Source organism: Mus caroli, chromosome 11 (assembly GCF_900094665.2).
Source record: "Mus caroli chromosome 11, CAROLI_EIJ_v1.1, whole genome shotgun sequence".
Classification (NCBI taxonomy): domain Eukaryota; kingdom Metazoa; phylum Chordata; class Mammalia; order Rodentia; family Muridae; genus Mus; species Mus caroli.
The window spans coordinates 27,758,619-27,768,110 of record NC_034580.1 but is presented as its reverse complement, the minus strand read 5'-3'; the positions used below and the strand labels follow the sequence as shown (position 1 = coordinate 27,768,110).

Below are 9,492 nucleotides of genomic sequence, written 5' to 3'. Positions count from 1 at the left end.
GAAGAGATTTCTAGTTTGTCAGTAAGCTAACAACAAAATAGTTAAATAAAGTTTATTTTTCATTTAAATAATTACCCTCTCTCTCTTTTTTTTTATGTGAAGATAGGTTCAGTATATATACCTGCATAAATACTACCCTGGCTTCTACCGTTCTTTTCTTGATCCCGAGGCTTTACTGTTACACTGTATAAATCAGTCAATGTGAATCAGCACCAAGGTTTGTGTGTTGTGTAGGTGTGAATACAAGTAAAGAGTAAAATTTTACAAAAGGCAATTTAAGAATTTGGGAATCTGGGGCTTTTTATCATACTCCTGTCACACCATCCCCATGACCGTCAAGGCCCTTACGGAAAGAAGTAAGATGTAATTGATGAGACTAATTGTCAGCAAATATTTCAAAACATAGCACTAACCCTAGGCAGTGGTTACTAGGCAGTCCCCCCACCATTTGCCTGGGTATGTACTTAATATCAGTTATGTAGAAGCTCGAGGAAGGATGAAGAAGCTCCGAGTCTGCGGCAATTCATTCAAAATACAACAGCAACAGTTCACAAGAAAGATTCATCTTGCCGGGCAGTGGTGGCACACGCCTTTAGTCCCAGCACTTGGGAATCAGAGGCAGGTGGATCTCTGAGTTTGAGGCCAGCCTGGTCTACAGAGTGAGTTCCAGGACAGCCAGGGCTACACAGAGAAACCCTGTCTCAAAACACCCAAAACAAACAAACTGAAGATTTATTTTTATTTAATGAAAACGTACATAGTCTGAATAAAGCATTTTGGGATCTGCCATCCGGTCTCTGCCATATACAGATGACACATTCTCCGAGATGAGTCTCCTTTGGCTATGAAGATCTGTGTGAGAACGGCATTTTCTTCCAGTGTCTAAGGGTAAGGATGAGAAACCTCAGATGGATAATGCAATCAGATCGTCTTGGAGGTGATTTTTCTGCATAATTCTGCCGGTGACGATTTACTTCCACAATGCATGGCATCTAGAAAACTTTAAGCAATAAAGGTTTTTCTGGGGTGAGGGTGTGGCTCAAAACTGGTTAAAGTATTTTAACCCAGTGTGAGAGGCCCTAGTTAGTGCCATAAGAAAACCTTCCCAGATTCTCTGTATTTGTGCTTTTCATCTCTATTACAATTATCTTAAGGTCTGAAATGTGAATAAAGGCTTTCTATATTCTTACATCTTCAAATAATTATATTCTCTTGTAAATAGATAACTATATTGTGCTGTTCTTTTCATTGTGTGCATTTTAATAAACTTTTTTTTCCCATTAAGAACTGTTCTGTGGATAGGTGTTTTGCCGGCCTGTTTATCTGTTCACAATGTGTGTGCAGTGCCCATGGAGGCCAGAAGAGGGCATCAGATCTCCGAGGACTGGAATTACAGATAGCTGTTAGACGCTATGTGGGTGCTGGGAATCGAACCCTGATCCTCTGGAAGAGCAACCAGTGCTCTTAACTAATGAATCGTCTCTCCAGACCCACGTAGGCCTTTTACAGTCAGTATATCTATAAGAATTCCTTCCAAAGTGAACTCTAATATCAAAAAGGCTTATATTTTCATTAAAGGTGTTGCCGTGTTCCTCACATCTGTAGGGGTTCTCTCCAGTATAACCCCTGTACTGTTCTATAAAACTTGAACACTGGTTAAGGGTTAGCCACACACCTAACATTTGTAGGGTTTCCTCCAGTGTGAACTTTGATGTTTACTAAGGACTGAACGCTGGCTAAAAGATTTTCATATTCTTTTGTTTGTTTGTTTTTGAGACAAAGTTGCTCTGTGTAGCCATGGCTATCCTGGAAGTCCTTCTGTAGACCAGGGCCTTGAACTCAGAGATCCACCTGCCTCTGTCTCTCCAGTGCTGAGAGTAAAGGTGAGCACCACCACTGCCTGGCTGCAGATGCACCTATGCAAACGTCTGCCAATGGGGTATCAGATGCCCATTGCTGCTCTAGAGATGGGGTCTATGGTCTTCTACTCTATGTGCAGTCTATTAGTTGCAGCTCCTTATAGCCTGGAATGAATCATTTCATTCATTGCTGTGAGATTCTCTTGGGAAAAGTGCTTTCTACTGATTGTGCACGGTCTGTTCACAGCATGCCATGTCATATTTCATTGGAGGTTCCTATATTTTTTGGAATGTGTCTTCATTCCTACATTTGTTAAAATTTCTACATTTCTTAAAATTCGTGAAAATTTCAACCACTTTTTGTTGTTGTTAAATTTCTAGCTCCTTTTCCCGCTTCCTTGTGGAATTAATATAATTAAACAAGTTTTTATCGATGCTTTGAAATTGTCATATATTCAGACAATGTATTTAGATCACACAACTTCCTGCTACCCACCCCTGATGTTCCAGGGAACGCACAACCCATCTCTCTCCAAACTTTATAACTCTACTTTGCATTTATTATGACTGTGTCCCTGAGTCCATTTAGTGCTGACTGTATGCATGCAAATGTGTGGCCACCCCCTGGGGCTTGGGGCTCTCAGTAGCAAGGTCCACAGAGAACAAGGACTTCTCCCCATTGCAACAGTATCCACCGCCAGTAGCTCCTCCAATTGGATTGAAGCCTTCTCCATTCTTGCCTTCTCCTTCCTTCCTTCCTTCCTTCCTTCCTTCCTTCCTTCCTTCCTTTCTTCCTTCCTTTTTTCCTTCCTTCCTTTTTTCCTTCCTTCCTTCCTCCTCCTTCCTTCCTTTCTTCCTTCCTTTTTTCCTTCCTTCCTTTTTTCCTTCCTTCTTTCCTTCCTTCCTTTCTTTCTTTCTTTCTTTCTTTCTTTCTTTCTTTCTTTCTTTCTTTCTTTCTTTCTCTTTCTTTCTTTCCTCTCCCCCTCTCTCCCCCTCTCTTCCTCCCTCCCCCTCTCTTTCTTTCTCCCTCCCTCTTTCTCTCTCTTCCTTCCTTCCTTTCTCTCTTCCTTTCTTTCATATACTTAAATCACTTTATCTATCTATCTATCTATCTATCTATCTATCTATCTATCTATCTATCTATCTATTTATTTATTACTTTTTTAAAAATAAAATATTTTTGTGGTAGTCACAGCTGGAGCCTGGGTCCTCTGAACAGACTCTGGTGTGGGTTTTCACAAATTGATCAGTGAATTCCTGATAAGGAGACTTGGTGAACACAGTCTCTTTCCAGAGGTCAGGGTTCAGGTAGCTATAGGTCTTGGAGGTGGCATCAAATGTGGTCTTGGTAAAGTTGCTCAGGGTGGCAGAGCAGCCTTGGCTGAAGTGTAGCAGTCATCTATACCGGCCATCACCAGGAGCTTCTTGGGCACAGGAGCAGAGACAATGCCAGGGGGCAGGGATGAGACGCACCAGCACAGAGCCACAGCGGCCTGTCACCTTGCATGGAACAGTGTGGGGCTTGCCAATCTTGTTCCCCCAGTAACCTCTCCACACAGGGACGATGGAAAGCTTGGCCAAGATGATGGCCCCTTGGATGAAAGCGGCAACCTCCTTGGAGCACTTAACACCAAGACCAATGTGACCACTGTAGTCCCCAATAACGACGAATGCCTTGAACTTGGTCTGCTGGCCAGCTTCTGCACTGGCATGATTTTCAGAACCTCATCCTTTAGAGACGCACCCAGGAAGAAGTCAATGATCTCAGACTCCTTAATGGGCAGGGAGAACAGGTAGATTTCCTCCAAGGACTTGATCTCATGTCCTTAACCAGGCGGCCCAGTTTGGTGACAGAGATCCACTGAAGGAAGAAGACACCAGTCAAAGGGCTGCCTCTCTGTGCAGGGAGCGAGTAGCCCACCCGGCCAGCCGCCCAGACCTACCTTCAGCTTTACCTCCACGATCCCCGCGGCCTCGACCACGACCGCGACCCTGAAGACCCTGGCTGTCTCTCTCAGGAACCTCTCACTTATAGAATATGTCTCATATCACTATTGTACACCTCCACTCACAGCAGCTTTGGTTGCCTGCACAAAACCCACCCAGGATCGAAGCAGTCAAAATTCCAGCAGGGATTTCTTTGGGAAAACACCAAATGGCAGGTGAGACCGGTGTAGCGGGAGGGCCAGGGGGTGAGAAATAAAGAGGACAGGAAAGTTTGAGATCAGGAGATCCTGCACGAGCTGATGCTCCCACAAGCAAGTTTATTAAGAAGCACAGCATCTTCTATACGTTTTGCGGGGCTGGTTCTGCAGCATGCAGGGTCCAACACTGGGTAAAAGCATGGCTGTCTTCCCTACCTGCAGCCTGCATCCAGCAGGGAGGGTTTCCTGCTAAGTTTGAAACTGATTTTTCTGTGTCATGTAAAAAAGGCCCGATGTTTGCCATTGTGCACCCCAGAGCAACGGCAATAGCCAATAGCGTGTGAGTTGATTCTTGTACCTCTGGGGTCTCCCTGCCCAACAGCTGCTAGGGAGGTATCCTGTGCCCAATTTAGATTTTCCCTCAATAATGAATGTTTTCTAGGGTCACTATGGTCCACCCAGGCAGGGTACCTCTGTTCAAACTCATTTTTAATATTAAAAATTAAAAGAAATAACTTACAAGTGTGTAGATTTCGACATTGGTTCTTGTACTTTCGAGTACAAGGGAGTACAAGCTTTGCCTGCCTGACCCTTATCCCTCCATTGTCCCATCCCCCAACACTCTCCCCGTGGAAACCTTTAACCCTGAGTATCCCATCCCCAACAGATCTTCAGTCCCGGTTCTCCCAGCTCCCCTAATTACATCTTTTTACTTGAGCTTCAAGATTATAGATTTTCATACGGACTTTTCAAAAAGTAGGGAGTGCTCCGTGAATCTGCACGGGAGACAAGCGGATCTCCGCATCATTTCGGCTTTAGTACGTATACTGCTGAGGTGAGTAGACAGGGAGGCCCACACTGGGACAATTGTCCACTTGCTGATATTGGATTGGGACTTATACTCTGTCGGGTTCCCGTCTCTTACTCTGCTTTGACGCTTCAAGTCACCTATGTTGATAGCTTCTGATCTTGAATTTCTCAATTTAGTTTTGGATCTATGCAGCAGCAGTTATTTTTGGATCTTTGTAACATTTATTTCTTATTAACAGCACAGGTTTTATGATTTTGTTTAGGTATGTGATCTATGTATTTTAATTTTTTTATGCATCTAAGAGTGGTTATCTTGAAATTTTGTCAAGTAACACATAACCTAATGTGCTTGAAAAAAAATTTGGAGACATTTATGAAATCCAATAAAAACTTCATTTTAGGGGGTAAGCGATCTCTAAAAATCAAGTTACAGGGTTGGAGAGGCAGCTTAGCAGTTAAAAGAACTTGCTATTCTTGCAGAGGACCCTGGTTTCGTTCTCAGCACCCACATAGCAGATCACAACTGGCCAGAACTCAGGAACAAGTTCTGATCTCTTCTGATCTCTGTGGGCAAAGGGCGCTGCATGTGGTGGGCAGACATACATACAAGGAAAACGCAGATACACATGAAATAAAGACATCTAAAAAAAAAACCCACACCATTTTGTCATTCGTATTCAACCAAAGAAGTTGTTAATCTAATATTTGAATATGCCTTACTAACAGTTAAAAGAAACAAACCTTAGGTGCCCTTGACTCAGTGCGAAAGAAGAATTTGTTTTTTTATACCAGTCAGAGCAGAATTGGTTTTGTGACTGGCAAATGTGATTTTTTTTATTTGTTTAGGTATCTTATCTGTTTTGTCACATTAATGTGTTTGGGTGAGTTTCTGGATGGTATTTTTTTTTCTTTGTTGAGCTCAGGATCCTTTGTGTGCTTATGATAGCATAAATTTTGGTTGATATTTGGACATCACGGGCTTAGACATCAGTCTTTACTGTCTTTTACGCAGGGGAAGCCATTTACGAACCAAACAAGAGATTCTGGGGGGAATTCATGAATTCTTGGTAAGGATGGCTGGGACTTCTCTTATCTCTTCTAATTATCTAATTTCTCTGGGTTCAACCTTTTAATTTTCAACTTACGATCTCTGTCTCCCTCTACTGTCCATCTATGGTAATGCAGCCTCCTGGGCGCTGCGGAGAGATCTGAGCTCTTGGCTGGGAAGCTGCCAACCTCTCCTAGCTCCTACAGGGACCCAGCCACGCAGGGATAGAACCAAGTCTCCCACAGTCCTCAAGTCCAGGACATTGACTTCATGTCACATCCCTATTTCTGTTCCTAGGAAGGAGCTGTGAAGTGGAATCTCCGTCTGCTCTTTAGAAGAGAACTGCGCACAAATGTAAAGATGTTTCCTGCCGACTTCGATGCCATTCTGGCTGTGCTCACAAGGAGGGTGCTTGCCTGGTTAACTTAATTCTTTAAACGCACATTTTTGGGAACTTCACACACGAGTCCACGGTAGTTACATCACTTCCACCCCACCTCCCTCACTGCTCTATCTCCTTCCATCCCCCAACAATCGCCTCTAAGAGTCAAGACCTTTTCTGTGTTACTGTCACACACAATCCCTGAGTACACTCAATGTCCGTGTGTACGTGCGTTTAGGGATGATCAATCAGGATGGGGAAACCTACCCGGGGCTTGTGCCTCCCACAGCGGCCATAGCGCCTTGTCTACACCAGCGGTGCTCAACCCATGGGTCGTAATGCCCACAGGAGTCACCTAAGACCATGGGAAAGCACAGATATTTACACGACAATTGAAAACAGAAGCAAAATTACAGTTATGAAGTAGAAACGAAATAATTTTATGGTTGGGGGGTCATCACAACATACGGAACTGTATTAAAGGGTTGCAGAGTTAGGAAGGTTGAAAACCATTGAGTTACACACACTTAATTTTTCTGACACTTTAAGAAAATAAAAATGCATCCTGTATATCCCCACTAAATAAGTTTCTGGAGCGGTAATTGATTAATCCGCTTTACTCTCCTGTGGCAGTGTGCGCTCCTTGCTACCTGCCCCAGTGCTCTGAGGATTCTAGAATGAAAGGCACACACACAGCCTTATATTATAAATGCCTTAAACAGCTCAATGGCTGGGCCAGTCCCAAACTTCCACACAGCTAATGTCTCCCCTCTGATACTTCTGAATTATTACTTTCTAAAATCTATATTGTATTTTTGTTACCCCAGACCCAGGCCTGTGGCCTTCCTAGGTCCTAATCCCTGACTCTCACATGTTGGCAGTCTCTCTGTCCCTCTGTCCCTCTGTCCCATACTCCTCAGGCCTGGACCTCCTTTCTCTCCCGGCAATGGCAATTCCCCTTCTTCCTCGGTTCCTTGTCCACGAATCTGAAAGTCCTGTCTCCCTACCCAGCCATTGGCCACTGGCAACTTTATTTACCAATCAAAGCCAACTGGGGGCAGAGACCCTTTGAGTCTTACATGCAGGTAATTTTAGGAGCCGAATTAACACAAGTAGCCTTAGAACCAATCCACAACAGGTTTCTATAGAGGGAAGAGGGCCCAGGATGTTGTACTGATTGTGTAGGTATAAATAATAAAAAGTTTTGAGGATGCAGCTCTTGTGTGACAGGTTAAAATAAATGGAATGTTAACACATGGCACATATGTTACACACATATGAAAGGTCACACAACAATGTATCTGATGAATTGAATCATACAATGGATTCTTACAATGGAAAATATCTATGTGATGCAGATATCAGCAAATGCAAATTTTCTCTTTAGTCTGAAAATTTTCTCCCCTTCCAGCCCTTTCTTGCCAAAGAAAACAGACATTGTTATTGAAAAGCTCTCTGTTTTGGTCTAAATTTGGGGGTGAGACAGCTGTAAAACTAAATACGTTTTAGGAGGGAATTAAGCCTGGGTCCTCTGCAAGAGCAGCCAGTGCTCTTAACCACTGAGCCTCAACCCCTTTTGGCCTTTTTTTTTTTTTTTTTAATTTTATGTTGTTTGAACAATCAATCATTCCTATTACTTCATCGTCTGAAAGTTCTTCTAGGCCCTTCTCACTGGGGTCCTGTAGTATGGGATTGGTGATTTCTGAGGAGATATGTTGTTTGTGCACTGAGATTTGCCTGTTGGCAGTTAGTTGATTGATGGGGAGTGTGAGTCCATGACTGACGATCTAGGGACTGCTTGTCTGTCAGCACCAGGAGGAACTGTGGAAAGGGTTTCTTGGGTAGAGACCCCTTACAGGCTAGCTCTAGGAGCAGGACCTGGCAGGGCCTTGTATGTGGTAGGAACTGGGTGGATTGGAAAGTATGGGCTGGGTGGTTGGGCCTGCCCATCACCAACTGGAGCTGGGCAACTGGAGAAGCTTGGGCCAGATGACTGGTGCCTAGCAAGCCCTCACTTGTCCACTGCAGAAGCTAGGCAAGCTGGGGACTACTGTCTGCATGCCTGGGACTTGGGGACACCTCACCTGTCATGCAGGGGGGCTGTCACTATGGAGTATTTTGATGTCATAGCATGGCATTATAATGGCATATGGGGGTACTATGATGTCAAAAGTCACAAAGGATGTCACAAGGGAGCATTGTGATGTAACAATTCATTTTTGTGATGTCATAATGGAGTCTTAGGTCTTATCGGTAGAGCAGAGTGTCATTGTATTGGGGCACCATGATGTCAAATTCAGTATTGTTACACTAGAGCTTGTCATGTTAAAATATGGCATTGTGGTAGCAACATGCATTGTGATGTCACGATTCGTCACTGGGGTGGAACAGCCAAGCATAGTACTGAAAAAAGCTTAGCATCATGATGTTGAAAATGCAGCTTTGTGATGTCCTAGGGCAGTGTGGTGATGTCACCAAGGTGGCGTTAGGGAGCATTTGAGGTGTCAGGTGAGGCCTTTGTGCAGCAACTAAGTGTATAATCACATCACAATGCTTGATTGTGTGTGACATGGCTTTGCTGCATCCTGACACCACAGGTAGCTCACTGCCTGAACTAGAGAGAGTTAGAAAATCTTTACCATCACTCAGTCATTGATATTTTAAAGAGCTGGGGGTGAGGGTGTGGGGGAGGGGGAAGCCATCCCCAGGCAATGGTACAATGTCAGCAAGAGAATCCAGAAAATCCTCCTATCGTTGCTGATGCTTGTCAGCCCTTAGATGCTGTTTGAAAAAGACTCTGCATGGATTTGAATGAGAAAGTCCCTCACAGTCTCGGGCATTTGAATACTTGCTCCCCAGCTGGTGGCGCTGTTTGTGGAGGTTTGGGCAGCACAGCCTTTCTGGAGGAGGGACATCGATGGGTGCAGGCTTTGAGAGTAAGCCTCACCTACTTCCAGTTCTTTCTCCTTGCTTTTTGCTCCCAGCCCAAGATATAATGTCTCAGCCAGGCCTTTAATCCCAGCACTCAGGAGACAGAGGCATGCATAGCTCTGTGATTTCTAGGAAAGTCTGGTTTACATAGAATTCCAGGTTAGCCAGGGCTACATAGTGAGACCCTGTCTCACACAAACAAACAAACAAACAAACAACAGGCAGGCAGACAAACAAACTTTTCTTCTTCTTCTTCTTCTTCTTCTTCTTCTTCTTCTTCTTCTTCTTCTTCTTCTTCTTCTTCTTCTTCTTCTTCTT

The 9,492-nt window shown here is 44.0% G+C and overlaps 1 pseudogene; it reads right to left on the bottom strand.

The window, feature by feature from the left end:
- Positions 1-3,046: 3,046 nt before the first annotated feature.
- Positions 3,047-6,539, bottom strand: LOC110304217 (annotated as a pseudogene).
- Between the last annotated feature and the right edge of the window lie 2,953 nt (positions 6,540-9,492).